This window comes from Dendrobates tinctorius, unplaced genomic scaffold, assembly GCF_039654945.1.
Source record: "Dendrobates tinctorius isolate UK_male_01 unplaced genomic scaffold, ASM3965494v1 ptg000214l, whole genome shotgun sequence".
Classification (NCBI taxonomy): domain Eukaryota; kingdom Metazoa; phylum Chordata; class Amphibia; order Anura; family Dendrobatidae; genus Dendrobates; species Dendrobates tinctorius.
Genome location: NW_027361881.1, coordinates 1,844,382 through 1,861,274, shown reverse-complemented (window position 1 = coordinate 1,861,274; position 16,893 = coordinate 1,844,382). Strand labels below are relative to the sequence as shown.

At 47.0% G+C, this 16,893-nt stretch overlaps 1 long non-coding RNA gene across 2 annotated transcripts in view; it reads left to right on the top strand.

The window, feature by feature from the left end:
- Positions 1–243: 243 nt before the first annotated feature.
- Positions 244–16,893, top strand: part of LOC141058700 (uncharacterized) — a 209,870-nt gene continuing 193,220 nt past the window's right edge. For both annotated transcript variants that reach the window (XR_012222280.1, XR_012222279.1), the window contains exons 1-2: positions 244–698; positions 3,325–3,395. This is a non-coding gene — a long non-coding RNA (uncharacterized lncRNA). The remainder of the gene's footprint in view (positions 699–3,324; positions 3,396–16,893) is intronic.

The window sequence follows — 16,893 nt, the reverse complement described above, 5'->3', positions numbered from 1 at the left end:
GGCCACCCCTCACCCCCTGCAGAGAAGAAGGGTAAGAGCACAGTGTGCGCGGCCACCCCTCACCCCCTGCAGAGAAGAAGGGTAAGAGCCCAGTGTGTGCGGCCACCCCTCACCCCCTGCAGAGAAGAAGGGTAAGAGCCCAGTGTGTGCGGCCACCCCTCACCCCCTGCAGAGAAGAAGGGTAAGAGCCCAGTGTGCGCGGCCACCCCTCACCCCCTGCAGAGAAGAAGGGTAAGAGCACAGTGTGCGCGGCCACCCCTCACCCCCTGCAGAGAAGAAGGGTAAGAGCACAGTGTGCGCGGCCACCCCTCACCCCCTGCAGAGAAGAAGGGTAAGAGCACAGTGTGCGCGGCCACCCCTCACCCCCTGCAGAGAAGAAGGGTAAGAGCACAGTGTGCGCGGCCACCCCTCACCCCCTGCAGAGAAGAAGGGTAAGAGCACAGTGTGCGCGGCCACCCCTCACCCCCTGCAGAGAAGAAGGGTAAGAGCACAGTGTGCGCGGCCACCCCTCACCCCCTGCAGAGAAGAAGGGTAAGAGCACAGTGTGTGGACCCCCGACGCGATGTGGCGGATCCCCCTGACAGGATGTGGCGGATCCCCCTGACAGGATGTGGCGGATCCCCCTGACAGGAGACAGCGGACCCCCTGGAAGGACACATGTGAGCAGGATGCATTGACGGACAGGAGGCAGATCAAGGGTAAACAATTGTTAATAGGGGAAATCCTCCACATCGGGAGGCTCACAGTTCTGTTGAATTATGGTTAGCAGGTCGGTGGTCTCTCAGACTATGAAGTCAATAGCACCGACAACGGCGGGCGCGGTGTTTTTTCCAATGGGGTCCTGTGGGCATCGATGCCCCGTCTTCTGGTGGCAGCGGTTGGTGTAACTTCTGCTGAGCCCCTAGTCCATCTGCTGCAGTGGCTGACGGGCCCAACGTGGCTCAGCAAATATACACTGGCAATGTAAGCGTGCACGTGTCTGTACCGTACCCGGTCACTCTTATGTGGCGCATGCACTGTACTGAGGACATGGAGCGTACAGCGCCTTGTTCTCTGGTAGTCACTGGGCCCACGCTGCATCTCTCTCTGTAGTCACCGGGCGCACGCCGCACTTCTCTCTGTAGTCACCGGGCGCACGCCGCACTTCTCTCTAGTCACCGGGCGCACGCCGCACTTCTTTCTGTAGTCACCGGGCCCACGCCGCACCTCTCTGTAGTCACCGGGCGCACGCTGCATGTTCCTCTCTCTCTGGTTCCCGCGGTGGGAGACGTGGACGCTGGCCTGCACGATGCTTATGCTGTCAGGACGGAGCACTCCTGCCTGGCTGCTGCTGGACGTACGGCTCCCCTCAGTGCAGCGGTCCCTCTGCAGATGGTGGGGAACCCTCTCAATGTGGCCTGTCGTGGCGCCGGTACTCTGTGGGGAGGACGGGGGGCGCTGCCCCGGATAGGCACCAAGCTCCCCTCTGCTGTGCGCGCTTTCTCCTTTATATGCCCCTACTCCTCACGGTTAGGAGGTTGGGTTGGTCCGGCTCGCTATTGCTTCCCCCAGACAACAGGGCAATGCAGCCTTAACAGCTCTGGACCCGGAACGCAGGTACCTGCAGTCTGGTCGTCCCCTTTACAAACGGCAGACCCCCGACAGTACACCGTAGACCTCTTTCTAGATTCCCACAGGTGGAATCTACTCTCCAGACTGGTAACTTCAGTTTTCTGAATGAAGCTGTGGTGTCCGGTCAGGGGGCAGATGGGCCACAGCAGCCTCGTGTCTCTGCAGGGGGCAGGGGTCTCCAGGACGCTGCTCATCAGGAGTTATAGCTGAGGAATAGGCTCACCTCCCAGAGATGTCATGGAAAACAACGACACACTTTATTAACAGTATGTGCGTGTGTATATATATATATATATATATATATATATATATCTATCTATCTCACAAGCACAGTATATGTAGAAATAGGCAATAATTCCACAGTATTACAGTAAGTGAGGCCGGCCTCCAGCATGAGAGGCTGATGGGAGGTCTGCAGGGGATAAAGGCTCTCGGGCCTCTCTCACATGAGCGAGGGCTGTGTGTTGTGTTATCGGATAACGCTCGGCACAGTGTTACACTATGGGGCAGCGCAGATCTGTGATTTTTCTCTACAGACCATAATTGGCCTGTGGAAAGATAATCTGCAGCCGCTGCGAGTGGCTCTGGAATTCAGATCACACGCACCCACTGAAATCTATGGATGCGTGCGATACATCGGCCTGCACTCAGCTGTCATCTGAGCGCAGTCCGACATCCACGGCCTCAGACAATGGAGAAATTACGTACTCTTCTCAATGTGCTCCGATTCTTCAACCAAGAGACTCGGATCACACTAAGATGACGCTCGGATGAGAGTTTGAGCCGAGTGTCAGTAGCATAATTGAGCGGATTCTCTGGCATGAGACTCATCCCTCGTGTGACCCCGGCCTTACACTGTTTCCCTCTGGACAATTCTTTGTCGGGTATAATAACCTCCATAGAGAATACAAAGTGTAGGGAATGAACCGCCGACATCACATGTAGTATAGCGTCACCTCACATGTGGGCCCCGCTTCACACTGCAGCCCAGTGTAACATACATGGAAACTTGGAGAAAAAGCAGGAGCGTCCATTTATACAAACGATAGGCTTTATTTCACATCCATAAAACCTGTTCTGTCGGCTCATACAGACATTTCTGATGCTTCTCCGGCATTGCTGGCCGCTCTTAGTCATAGAGATCCCTGTGATGCAGAGCGGTCAGATAGGTCTGGATGAGCCGACAGAACTGTTATTTATGGATCTAAAATAAAATATATATCGTTTTTATGAATGGACATGCCTGCTTTTTCTCCAAAAAAGCTTTCATGCACACCTCGCCACCCTCTCATTGTATAGAGGTTGTCCTCACTAACGCCCGGTCACATGTGCCACCGAGAAACCCACAGTCATGGTGACAAAGTATCTCAGACTGGAAAGGAGAGGCGCCATATATTCGGGTAGGGGACAGCAAATGATGAATTGGGGATGGAGTAGAGTAAATGATGTACTGAAGGTGAGGAAGAGAAAATGATGCTGTTTTGGGGGTGGGAGCAAGCCAATGATTATGATTTGAGACGGGGGTGGGAGAGCACAAGTGCTGCTGTATTGAAAGTGGGAGAGCAAATGATAAATTGAGGGGGTTCCTGTTACTGTGCAGGGTGGCGCTATGTCACTTTTTCTTTATCTGATGTAGTGTAGAAGTTGGGGAAAAAAAGTGGGGAATGTGCTGTGGAAGCAGAGCTCTAGATAACTATGTGTAATTTTCTGCAGAGATGATTCCTGGCTGGAAGTAGTGATGGCGTTGTGTGCTGGATGAAGAACTTCAACTAGTGACGTCACTGGTAAGTCTGTGTTTTACCTATAGACTGACACTATATACTACGTACAGAGCTCCTATATGTAATGTCACTAGTGATCTCTGAATTACTTGTACACTTACACTGTATACAGAGCTCCTGTGTATAATGTCACTATAGATCACTTTATTACTTGTACACGGACACTATACACTGTATACAGAGCTTCTGCGCGTATAATGTCGGAGTAACCGTTGACTCTGCCCTGTCCTTCAAACCGCACAACTCTTTCTACCTCCTGTCGCCTCCAGCTCAAAATTATTTCCAGAATCTGTCCTTTCCTCAACCCTCAATCTAGTAAAATGCTTGTGCATGCCCTTATCTCCTGCCTCGACTACTGCAACATCCTTTTCTGTGGCCTCCCTGCTAACACCCTCACACCTCTCCAGTCCATCCTTAACTCTGCTGCCAGACTAATTCATCGCTCTCCTCGCTACTCCTCCGCTCTGCAGATCTCTTCACTAGCTCCCATTCCCTCAGCGTATCCAGTTCAAATTGCTAATACTGACCTACAAGGCCATCTATAACCTGTCTCCTCCATATGTCTCTGAACTAATCTCCCGATACCTTCCCTCACGTAATCTCCGGTCCTCCCAAAACCTCCTTCTCTCCTCCACACTTATTCGCTCCTCACCCAACCGCCTCCAAGACTTCTCCCGAACTGCCCCTATTCTCTGGAATTCTTTGCCCCAACAAGTCCGACTATCAACCACATTTGGATCCTTCAGACGGAACTATGATCACTGTATTACGTGTACACTATATACAGAGCTCCTGTGTATAATGTCACTATGATCACTGTATTACGTGTACTCGGCCATTATACACTGTATACAGAGCTCCTGTGTATAATGGCACTTATGGTGATATTAGTATTGTGTTTTTTTTTATTAATGATCAGTATTGTAGTATTGTGTCATTATATGGTGGTGAAATGTGGTCTGGCCAAGGTGTGATAGTATTTGTTCCTTGTACATGATATTATTTGGTCACTATATGGTGGTGAAATGTGGTCTGGTCATGGTGTGGTGGTATTTGTTCCTTGTATGTTGTATTATTTGGTCATTATGTGGTGCTGAAATATGATCCGGCCATGGTGTGATGGTATTTGTTCCTTGTACATGGTATTATTCGGTCACTATGTGGTGGTAATATGTGGTCTGGTCATGGTGTGGTGGTATTTGTTCCTTGTATGTGGTATTATTTGGTCATTATGTGGTGGTGAAATATGGTCCGGCCATGGTGTGATGGTATTTGTTCCTTGTACATGGTATTATTCGGTCACTATGTGGTGGTAATATATGGTCTGGTCATGGTGTGGCGGTATTTGTTCCTTGTATGTTTTATTATTTGTCACGATGTGGTGGTGATACATGGTCCGGCCATGGTGTGATGGTATTTGTTCCTTGTATGTGGTATTATTTGTCACAATGTGGTGGTGATACATGGTCCCACCATGTCCCTTGTATGTGGTATTATTGGTTATTTTAAAAAATGTATGTGACACTTAAAGGAAAAATTAAAAAATAAATAAAATATACCTAAAAAAAGTGTTGGTTAGGTTAAGAAATGTTTAATAGTTTAGAGTAGAGTAGGGCCCGGCCAAAAGAGTCTACCTTGCCGTACTAGCGGCTTAAAAATTATTTTGGCTAAAGCAAAAGCTGCTGGCTATGTATGTGATCTGGTGTTAGATGGGAACTAGTAATGTGTGATTGGTGAGGACGGGGTGCAGAAGTGGAGTTTATCCAAGAGTGGGCAGTGTTACTGTGGAAGGTTCGAGGAGGGTGGAGGCGGAGCTGGGGTGGAGCCTGGGCGCAATCTCAAGGGGGCCTGAAAATTTTGCCAGTATGGGCCCTGAAATTCCTAGTGGCAGCCCTGCTCGTCTTCTCGTGTCCGGGAACCTGAGACTGTAAAATGTCAGTGTAAAAAGAGACAAAGTCACGGGAGCAACAAGCGCAGCCGATATACAAAGCATCATCCTATAGTCAGAGACATAACTTTATACTACAGTCATGGCCGAAAGTATAGTCACCCTTGAAATTGTTCCAAAAATGATGTATTTCTCCCAGAAAATTATTACTTACACGTTTTGTTATTCACAGGTTTATTTCCTTTGTGTGTATTGGAGCAACACAAAAAAATACAGAAAAAAAAGCCAAATTGGACTTAATTTCACACAAAACCCCCAAAAATGGGCCGGCAAAATTTTTGCCACCTTTCCAGAATTGTGGGTAACCAACTTTGTTTCCAGCATGTGATGCTCGTACACACTCGCCTGTGGCAAGTAACAGGTGTGGACAATGAGAATCTCACCTGAAACCACATAAAAGTATAGAAGTTGACTCCATCTTTTCATTCTGTGTGTGCCGCACTAAGCATGGAGAACAGGAAGAGGAGAAGAGAACTGTCGGAGGACCCGAAAACCAACACTGTTAAAAGTATCAACAATCTCAAGGTTACAAGTCCATCTCCAGAGATCTTGCTGTTCCTTGGTTTGCGTTCTAGGTCATAGGTCTTCCCACAGGAAAATGACCCCAAACATACTTCAAGAAGCCCCCAGAAATGGATAGGAACAAATCGCTGGAGGGTCTGAAGTCGCAGCAAAGTGTCCGGATCTAGATCCCATTGATCCCTTGTGGAGAGATCTTACAATCGCTGTTGGGAGAAGGCAAAATGAGACCGGGAGCGGATTGTAAGAAGAGTCCAAGATCCCGGCGAGAGGAGGAAGAAGCTTCTGGATGGTTATAGGAAGGGATTGATTGCAGATATATATTCGAAAGTGGGTGACGAATGTAATGCTCTATTAATTGGCCTCCCCCTCACTCGACTCTCCCCTCTCCAGTCTATCCTTAATGCAGCAGCCAGGGTTGTCCATCTGGCTAATCGTTACTCAGACGCGTCTGCGCTTCGCCAGTCCTTACATTGGCTGCCCATTCATTACAGGGTACAATTCAAAGTACTTGTTCTCACCCACAAAGCTCTCCACAGTGCGGCACCCCCTTACATCTCCTCCCTCATTTCTGTCTATTGGCCTAACCGACCGCTGCGCTCTGCAAATGACTTTCGACTAACCTCTGCCCTAATCCGTACCTCCCACTCCCGACTCCAAGACTTCTCCCGTGCTGCGCCAATTCTCTGGAATGCTCTACCCCAAGATATTAGGATCATCCACAATTTGCATAGTTTTAGGCGCTCGCTCAAAACACATTTGTTCAGAGCGGCCTATCACATTCAGTAATCAAAGTCATGTTAGGTTTGTGTGTGTGTGTAGCCCATTCACTATCTCCATCTAACCCCCACCCCCTGAAGATGACTGGACCATCATTGTAAATACAATCCTGTGCTTTGTATCTCCCCCACCTCATTGTAGATTGTAAGCTCCCACGAGCAGGGTCGTCTTATTTCGCTTTAATTATTGTATTGTTAACGTTGTTACTTATGACTGTTGTGTTTGAAACTGTTCAACTGTAAAGCGCTGCGGAATATGTTGGCGCTATATAAATAAAGATTATTATTATTAAGGAGGGCGCCAACAATTGTTTGGAACATTCTGGGGGCTTTGTGTGAAATTATGTCCAATTTGTCTTTTTTTTTTTTTTTCTCTGTTTTTCTGTAGTCCCAGTCATTTTCTGGAACAACTTAAAGTTTGCCAACACTTTTGGCCATGACTGTTTATGTTGTGCTTAGGTTGATCACCATTTTAAAGATCTCTGATTGCTGTGAGTGGATGGTAACATTCATATGCTGAAAACCTGCAGAATTGTTCACAGTTGAAGGTTTGTTACAGTTGTAGTTATTCTCAAGGAATCCGTGTGAGAAACACAGGAGCAGTGGCAGGAACAGAAGCGGCGGGAGGAGCAGTGGCAGGAACAGAAGCGGCGGTAGGAGTAGTGGCAAGAACAGCAGTGGCAGGAACAGAAGCGGCGGCAGGAACAGGAGCAACGGCAGGAGCAGTGGCAGGAACAGGAGCAACGGCAGGAGCAGTGGCAGGAACAGGAGCAACAGCAGGAGCAGTGGCAAGAACAGGAGTAACGGCAGGAGCAGTGGCAGGAACAGAAGCGGTGGCAGGAGCAGTGGCAGGAACAATGGGAGCAGTGGCAGGAACAGGAGCAACGGCAGGAGCAGTGGCAGGAACAGGAGCAACGGCTGGAGCAGTGGCAGGAACAATGGGAGCAGTACGAACAGGAGTAGAAGCAGCGGCAGGAGCAGTGGCAGGAACAGGAGCGGCAAGAAGCAGCAGGAACAGTGGCAGCAGCGGCAGGAACAGTGGCACAGCTCAGCAGACAGTATCACACGAGAGGATTAGATACACGGCTCGGCAGACATCACACAGGATAGGATTAGATACACGGCTCAGCAGTCAGTATCACACAGGATAGGATTAGATACACGGCTCAGCAGTCATTATCACACAGGATTATATACACGGCTCAGCAGTCAGTATCCCACAGGATTAGATACATGGCTCAGCAGTCAGTATCACACAGGAGAGGATTAAATACACGGCTCAGCAGTCAGTATCACACAGGAGAGGATTAGATACACGGCTCGGCAGACATCACACAGGATAGGATTAGATACACGGCTCAGCAGTCAGTATCACACAGGATAGGATTAGATACACGGCTCAGCAGTCAGTATCACACAGGATAGGATTAGATACACGGCTCAGCAGTCAGTATCACACAGGATAGGATTAGATACACGGCTCAGCAGTCAGTATCACACATGGTGGGATTAGATACGTGCTGGTGAGCCGTCTGCACACTTCGCTGTGTTTGTGGTCGGCGTCTGCTGCAGTGCATCATGGGACGCGTCGGTGGTGTTTTGTGTGTGGTTCTTATTTCGGGCCTGGAGCTCGGACTTCTTGTAAGAAGTAATGGTTTCCTCGCTGGTCTGGAAGCCACAAAGCTCTGACCTGGGCAGTAGCGTCGACACTCAGATGTGACATAAAACAGAAGATACATCTGAGGTCGGGTCAGATTACTTCAGGCCAGAAGTTGTGATATTCTGACATTATGGGAACTTCTTGGTCAGGACCCCATTTTTATTTGAAGGGTTCCCATAATAAGCAGCTGACAGGTGAAGTACCTTTGTGTGAGGCCAGGGGGCGCTCTGCATGGGTGGATGTAGAGGGTCCTAATCTGCGGAGGGGGCAGAATGTGACCGGAGACACCCCCGGGTGTTCAGTGATCGCTGAGCAGTCACATCTACCGATCCTTGGCCATTTATTGCTGTCAGTGAGTCCAGACCTTAAGGCTCAGCTCGCCACACATCCCCTACACCCCAGCAGACCACCCTCAGGACCACCGATGAACCCCACTTCAGTCATTAGGGGACTGTTCTGGAGGTTGTGCTGCGATCACATGACGGCCGAGGCCAGGATTTCATCAGCCGCAGTGTCGCAACCGACAACACCAATCTGTGATTCTTTACTTGTCTTTCTCACGGCTCCGGTGATCTCACTGCATGAAATGGAGAAAACCCCGAAATGTCAGAATATCGCAGAACATCATGGAAGGTGAGAAGAACAACGAGGGAGGAGGAGGCCAGGACCGGAGAATATAAAACAACAGCGTCTTCCTGCAACTACGAGGATCAGAGCGAAGGCCAAATCCGCCAGAGCTGTTAAAAACGGATCCGCTGCCGGTGTGGGCCAAACGGTCGTCACTGGATCCGTGTTGTGTACGGATCCGCGAGAGAGAGATTTTTTTTCGGCACTTCCAGAACGGTATTAATATGCTCGGCAGGGGAAATCGGCCGGGCATGCGCACTATAAAATAGCGGACCATCGCTGCAAAAAACGTTGCATCGTCCGTCTCTTCCGCCCGGGAGACGCTAAAATTTTCACGGATCCTTCAAAAAACGGATCTGACGGATGAACATCAGTCAAAATCTGCAGATACTGCAAGTCTATGGGGGAAAAAAACGGATCCGCCAAAAAATGGGCGGATCCGTTTTTTTTCTAAAAGTGGCGGATTTTGACTGACGTCAAAAAACTGAAGTGTGAAACAGGCCTTACAGTAAGATCAGTTATACTGTACAACACCACAGGAAGGGAGCTCCCCCTAGTGGTGGCTGCAGACAGGATCTTATCATGTATCTGTATACAGGGAGCTCCCCCTAGTGGTGGCTGCAGACAGGATCTTATCATGTATCTATCTCTGTATACAGGGAGCTCCCCCTAGTGGTGGCTTCAGACAGGATCTTATGTATCTATCTCTGTATACAGGGAGCTCCCCTAGTGGTGACTGCCGACAGGATCTTATCATGTACTGTATCTCTGTATACAGGGATCTCTCCCTAGTGGAGGCTGCAGACAGGATCTTATCATGTATCTCTGTATACAGGGAGCTTCCCCTAGTGGTGGCTGCAGACAGGATCTTATCTATCTCTGTATACAGGGAGCTCCCCCTAGTGGTCACTGCCGACAGGATCTTATCATGTACTGTATCTTTGTATACAGGAAGCTCCCTCTAGTGGAGGCTGCAGACAGGATCTTGTAATGTATCTCTGTATACAGGGAGCTCCCACTAGTGGTGACTGCCGATAGGATCTTATCATGTATCTCTGTATACAGGGAGCTCCCCCTGGTGGTGGCTGCAGACAGGATCTTATCATGTGTCTCTGTATACAGGGAGCTCCCCCTAGTGGCTGCAGACAGGATCTTATCATGTATCTCTGTATACAGGGAGCTCACCCTAGTGGTGGCTGCAGACAGGATCTTATCATGTATCTCTGTATACAGGGAGCTCACCCTAGTGGCGGCTGCAGACAGGATCTTATCATGTGTCTCTGTATACAGAGAGCTCCCCCTAGCGGTGGCCGCAGACAGAATCTTATCATGTATCTCTGTATATTGTATTAAGAAATGGGGTGTGTGAACTTTTGATCCGTTTCATTGGATGTTCTGGGTTGTCATTATGATTTAAAAAGAGAAAACACAGTAGTTTGACAATGAATGGCTTCACCCTACCACTAACCATGAGTGTTATCATTCATATTCTTTGAAAAAAGGGCCAAGAAAGCAAAAATTCTCCTGGGGTGTGTAAACTTTTGATCCCAACTATACCGAACATGAGTCCCTCAGAAGACCACAAATACAAAATGTAAGAATAAGTTTCCTTATAAATGCCCAGTACTTATACCACATTATCAAGACCCATTTTGTAAACATTTTCCCCATGATTTTCCTGTGCCATCTTTATCTCCCTTTACATATTTATTTCTTATCCTTCTTACACACAGTTGTTTTTAATATTTGGTGTTAATAAAAGATTATTATTTTATTGATCCAGTGTTTTATCACTTTTGTGGTTCTAAATTTAAAACTTTGTAATACATTTTTGCTTTGTGTCTGCAATTAAAATTACTTTTATTATTATTTTATCATAACGTTAACGGAGCGGTGTGAGATTTTGCTTTTTTGCGTGACGGGCTGTGGTTTTATTGATAGTTTGATCTCTCTTTTTCAGATTTATTTTTTTTTTTACAGTACAGAATGGCCATTCTAGTGTTTCAGATTTATTCTTCTTTACATGTTTTGCATAATTTTGCATTTTTGAAGTTTGTAAGAGAGACCAAACTTTTTTTTATTTATTTTTTATATTTACATTTTTTTTTTTTTTTTTGTCTAGTTTTTATTGTTTTCTTTAGTCTTCATTCAGAATGGATTGTTTGTATCTGTGACCCCTGCACAGTTATGTGTCTCCACATGGGCTTCAATATTCAAAGAGAAGTGAGGTACACCGGTGCCCTCCAGTGGTGGAAGTCAATCATTGCAGGTTTTTTTTTTTTTTTTTTGCAAGGTTCAGATGTAACATCACAGATGATCGCTGGGATCAGAGGTGACTATTCCTGCATGTCCTGGTGCTGTCAGAGGAAGGAATAGCAGAGCTCATGTCAGAGCCGCGCAGAGCGGGATTAGTGCAATCCCCAGATTAGCGCGGAGTGCTGTAATTCCATACATCAGGCTCTGGACTTCATCCTCCACCGTCTTGCAGAAATGTCATTACCAGGAATTTGCTGCAGAATCTTAATAGCAAAAAATGAATTCTGCCTGTGACTCGGTGAGAATGTGTTGTACAGAAGATGAAATGTGCGTTGTGGTATCTGGTTTGTGGAGAAGTCATGCAGAGGCCATCATATCCGTTAGATGAGGGGCTGCCATTAATAACCATCACGGCCTCATCAGGGCATATGTCTGGAGCTTTCACTGTAATGTTTGGGGAGACACTGTGATCTTAGCCTTAGGGTATTTTTGCAGATTTTTCCACGGTTTTAAATCGGCAGCATATCCATTCTTTCTGTGGATTCCACAGCCCAGGTGTCAATCCGCAGAACCGCAGGTCACTTTACCTGTGGTTTTACCTTCAAATCCGTGCAGAAAAATTCGCAGGTGAATCCGCAGCATGTGCACAGACCCTTAGTGTTCCGCAGTAGATGCTGCATGTAATGCATCATGTTTCCAGCGGAGGCGCTGCAGGAAAAGGGGAAAGTAGATGACATCTGGCCAATCACCAGGGATCTGAACGAATTCAGATGAAATTATTGGCACAAATTGATAAAGTGCGGTCAGATCAGTAATCTGATAAAGGACCCAGGCCGGGACAGATTATAGGACGCATTCAATATAACTGTGGCAATACGCGGCTCTGACGAGTGGGGGGGTCCCTGTGGACGTCGTCCTACTCTCCATGGGTGGCGCCAGACAGGGGGGTCCATGAAGAGTAATGGGGTAACCCATGAGTCACCGGGACTGGAAAAAGCGCTGTGTGTGTACATATGGCAGACGAGCGCGCGTCGCCCCCAGCTTGGGGATGGACAAAATATTTACTTCTCATAAGATAAATATCCCAGCGGTGCGGCGGGGTTGGCGGGCTCTGCGTGTCTGCACGGCGGGGGATTTATGACATGTACAGCAAACCTGCACGGTCATCATTAATGGGCCACTTGTCAGGCCGGGATGATGGGGAAAACCTGGAGGCCGCACTGTCCGCCAGCACACTCTGCGGTGGGCTGCAGATGACCCCAATAAACTGATCGTCTGATAGTGAGTGGGGCGGGGGCACATACTTTATCACTTATGTGAATAACCTCGCAGCAAGCAAAATCTGTGAATCATCATCCTGTACAGCAGGCAACTTCAGGGGCCACGGGCTCTATACGGAAACTCTGAGAAATCCAGATACAGCGGACGATGGCAGCACACTGACTGTATGCACGCTGTGCGATGGGCACTGGCCTCATTACGTGGGGCTGACACGGCCGTATGGGGACAGGACGATGGGAAAGTGATGGCTCTCTCCCCATTCAGTAGCACGTGATCGGCACGTCTTACGCAGTATGTCATTGGCGGAATGTTATCGGCAGCACATCTGTCAGATGGGATGAACCAGAGATCTGTCCATTATGCTCCATGTATTCGAGGCAAATAACTCATCTCCCTGCAAACAGCCGGGTACCAAAGCCGCAATCACTACAGAACCAGACTATTACCAGTACAAAACCAGTACAAAAGTCGTAACCAACACTAGAACCAGAACCGACATCCAAATCAATATTGCAGCCAGTAATAGCCATTATGGAAATCGATGCAGGAACCGATACATAAACCGGAGCCAGCGCCAATGTCCGAACCAGCACTAGTCCAGGAACCGTCCCCGGTGCGCCGACGTGGCGCAGTGCCTGACTACGTGGGGGTCAGACCCCAGATTATCAGGCGACTGGAAATACTGGTTCCAACCAGTGAGAAGTGCAGCTCTGAAGCACAAACTGTTTTGGGTTTTGGGAATCACAGTGGCAGTAAAATGATTGTTTTTGTACGTTGGATTCTGTAGCACACCAGCGCCGGGACGCTCCGGATTTATCAGGATTGGCCGTCTGTGTCCAGGTATAAATGAAGAAGATTTATTCCTACAGGAGGCAAAACCCGAACAATGTAATATAATATAATACAATCATTTAACATCGAAAAGATACATTATATGATAAAATATGAAGCAATAGGAGAATACAAGATACAATGTATCACAACGGCTGAGCTGAAGAAAGCTCCTCCTGGTCTGTAGGGGGCGCACTGTGCTGGTATCACTCCTCTGGGGGCGGCACTCACAGCCTGATGTCAGATCTTTATATAATAGAAAGTGACCACAGAGAGGAGACACCTGGTCAGAGAGCGCAGCGACCTGTGTGGTCACATGAGACCCTGCCGTGTGTTCAGATGAGACCCCTGCCTCACCCCGATGCAGCAATTCCTGCAATAATGCTCTGTTCACACACAAAGCTGCACAAACACCAGGGTGCAGATATGATATAGAATTACTCTGCGTATAAGGAGAACGGCAGCTCTGCTGTATCTAAGCCAGCTCTGCTGTATCTAAGCCAGAGATCCAGAAAATTGCAATAGACCTGTGGCTCCAGCTGACCTGCTCCATTTGTTACAGTTTGATATAGTCTGAAACCCACCCCAGTCTCTTCACAGCTCCTGCTCTGCTCCTTTTCCATGCTTTACACTGCAGCGCTGCTTCTTTAGATTGGCTGCTGTGTGTAAGCAGGAGATCAGAGCACAGAGAGGAGTCGCACTGCTGCCAGGGCAAAATGCAACACAAAAGAGGGAGGAGCCTAAACTGTCATGTCTGCACAAGGGAGGGGCTTACATAAAGGGGTGTGGTCTACATAAAGAGTAGGTGCCTAAAAGGATTGGTCTAAAAAAAGAGGAGCTTAGCGAAAGAAGAGTAATCTGATCAAAGAGGAGGAGCCTAAATTAAAAGGAGTGGTCTGCTCAAAAAGGAGGGGCTTAGTCAAAGAGGCGTGGCCTGATCAAAGAGGAGGAGCTAAAATAGTTATCTGCTCCACATCTGTAATAGGCTCCTGATTATTGGGCCCCTGGGTGGATGCGAGGTTGGTGGCGCCTCATCTCCTGGGATATCGGGCACTGTGGACCTTCAGTGGTTGTAGGGATCAGTCTCCCGGTACAGACAGAGCGGCTGACTGCTGGCAGCGGCAGAGAAGCACCTGTGTCTGCGCTTCATGCCTGATTGTGTCCTCTGTTTCCAGAGGAAATATGTTTTCATTTTTCTGCCAAAATAAATATTCTTGTTCCATTAATGTTCAGGGACAGAACCCACTTCAAGAAACACCCGCCCTGTAGGGTAATCCATCTCACTGCTGGCAACGGCGGCTGGAGGCGCATTAGGAGCCGAGGATTAATCACACTGAGATAGTGTTAATTCTGGAGAAAATGCTCCTCAGTAGCTGAGATCAGAATATAGTTCTCACAGCCAGGAAAGAGTTAACCTCAAAGATGAGATTTCCAAAGGGGAAAAAAGGAGGAAATGTGCACAAGTGTAAGAGCTGAGCTCACTATTCTGCTGGTGCAGTCACTGTGTACATACATTACATTACTGATCCGGAGTTACATCCTGTATTATACTCCAGAGCTGCACTCACTATTCTGCTGGTGCAGTCACTGTGTACATACATTACATTACTGATCCTGAGTTACCTCCTGTATTATACCCCAGAGCTGCACTCACTATTCTGCTGGTGCAGTCACTGTGTACATACATTACATTACTGATCCTGAGTTACATCCTGTATTATACTCCAGAGCTGCACTCACTATTCTGCTGGTGCAGTCACTGTGTACATACATTACATTACTGATCCTGAGTTACATCCTGTATTATACCCCAGAGCTACACTCACTATTCTGCTGGTGCAGTCACTGTGTACATACATTACATTACTGATCCTGAGTTACATCCTGTATTATACCCCAGAGCTGCACTCACTATTCTGCTGGTGCAGTCACTGTGTACATACATTACTGATCCTGAGTTACCTCCTGTATTATACCCCAGAGCTACACTCACTATTCTGCTAGTGCAGTCACTGTGTGCATACATTACATTACTGATCCTGAGTTACATCCTGTATTATACTCCAGAGCTGCACTCACTATTCTGCTGGTGCAGTCACTGTGTACATACATTACATTACTGATCCTGAGTTACATCCTGTATTATACTCCAGAGCTGCACTCACTATTCTGCTGGTGCAGTCGCTGTGTACATACATTACATTACCGATCCTGAGTTACATCCTGTATTATACTCCAGAGCTGCACTCACTATTCTGCTAGTGCAGTCACTGTGTACATACATTACATTACTGATCCTGAGTTACCTCCTGTATTATACTCCAGAGCTGCACTCACTATTCTGCTGGTGCAGTCACTGTGTACATACATTACATTACTGATCCTGAGTTACATCCTGTATTATACTCCAGAGCTGCACTCACTATTCTGCTGGTGCAGTCACTGTGTACATACATTACATTACTGATCCTGAGTTACATCCTGTATTATACTCCAGAGCTGCAGTCAGTATTCTGCTGGTGCAGTCACTGTGTACATACATTACATTACTAAACCTGAGTTACGCCCCCGGAAGAAGCAGACGGCAAAACGCGCGTCGGGGTGAAGGGATGTCACCACGCTAACTTGCCAGGTAAAAATCTTTGCCCTAATTTTCATTTCCTCTATTTACATCCCCGTACTTTGGGAGTTGTATGGCTGTGATTGGGCACTTGTATTGTTACTGTGGATTTTTAGCACTTTCTACTTGGTTTTATTTAATGGGCACTTCCGCTGTTATTATAGACATCTTTATACCTGAGCGCTTTCTACCTGCCTTTTAATCTATTCCTTCAATTCGGGGCATTGTTATGATATGGACTATATTGATTTATGATTGTTATGGCTAACTTATATTTTACCTGTAGTTTGATTAATGATGATTTAATATTAGGCACTGATAGTTCTGCATATTGCCTTATTATGACTATCTGGGCATACTGATGACCCATGATGGCGGTGCCTTGAGATATACCGTATATATCTTTTGTACCATGTATGTAATATCTATAGTCCATCTTTTTCATATTATTGTGGTGGCGTCTCTCTGTGAGACATCCTGTTTTTATCCTATTTGTTTGCTTTGATTTAAATGTTGAAATAAATTAGATTATTTTACTATTTGAATCTCTTCTTTCTGGAGTATAATTATATTCCAGTTTTTGCATATATGTAGTATATGAAGTGCCATTTTTTGTTATTTTGCATTGGGACAATTGTGATTAATCAGTCTTAGTGAATGGCAACATTCAGAGAAATCTTCTACGTGACAGTTGTGGACTACAGATCAGGGCTGTGGAGTCGGTAAGCCACAGTCGCGACTCCGACTCCTGGATTTTATCAGGCTCCGACTCCGGCTCCGACTCCTTCATAAATGGCCAATTCATAACAACAAATTTACTGTTGTAAAATATTAAACATCGTGCTTATTCAGTTTCTCACCATCATATAATTAATCAGACCACTTAGAGCAAAAACTACATTTATTAGAATACAATTAGAATGTAGCAAATAACTTTTATAAACTTTTCTAAACTGTAAATAAATATGCAATAAACACTT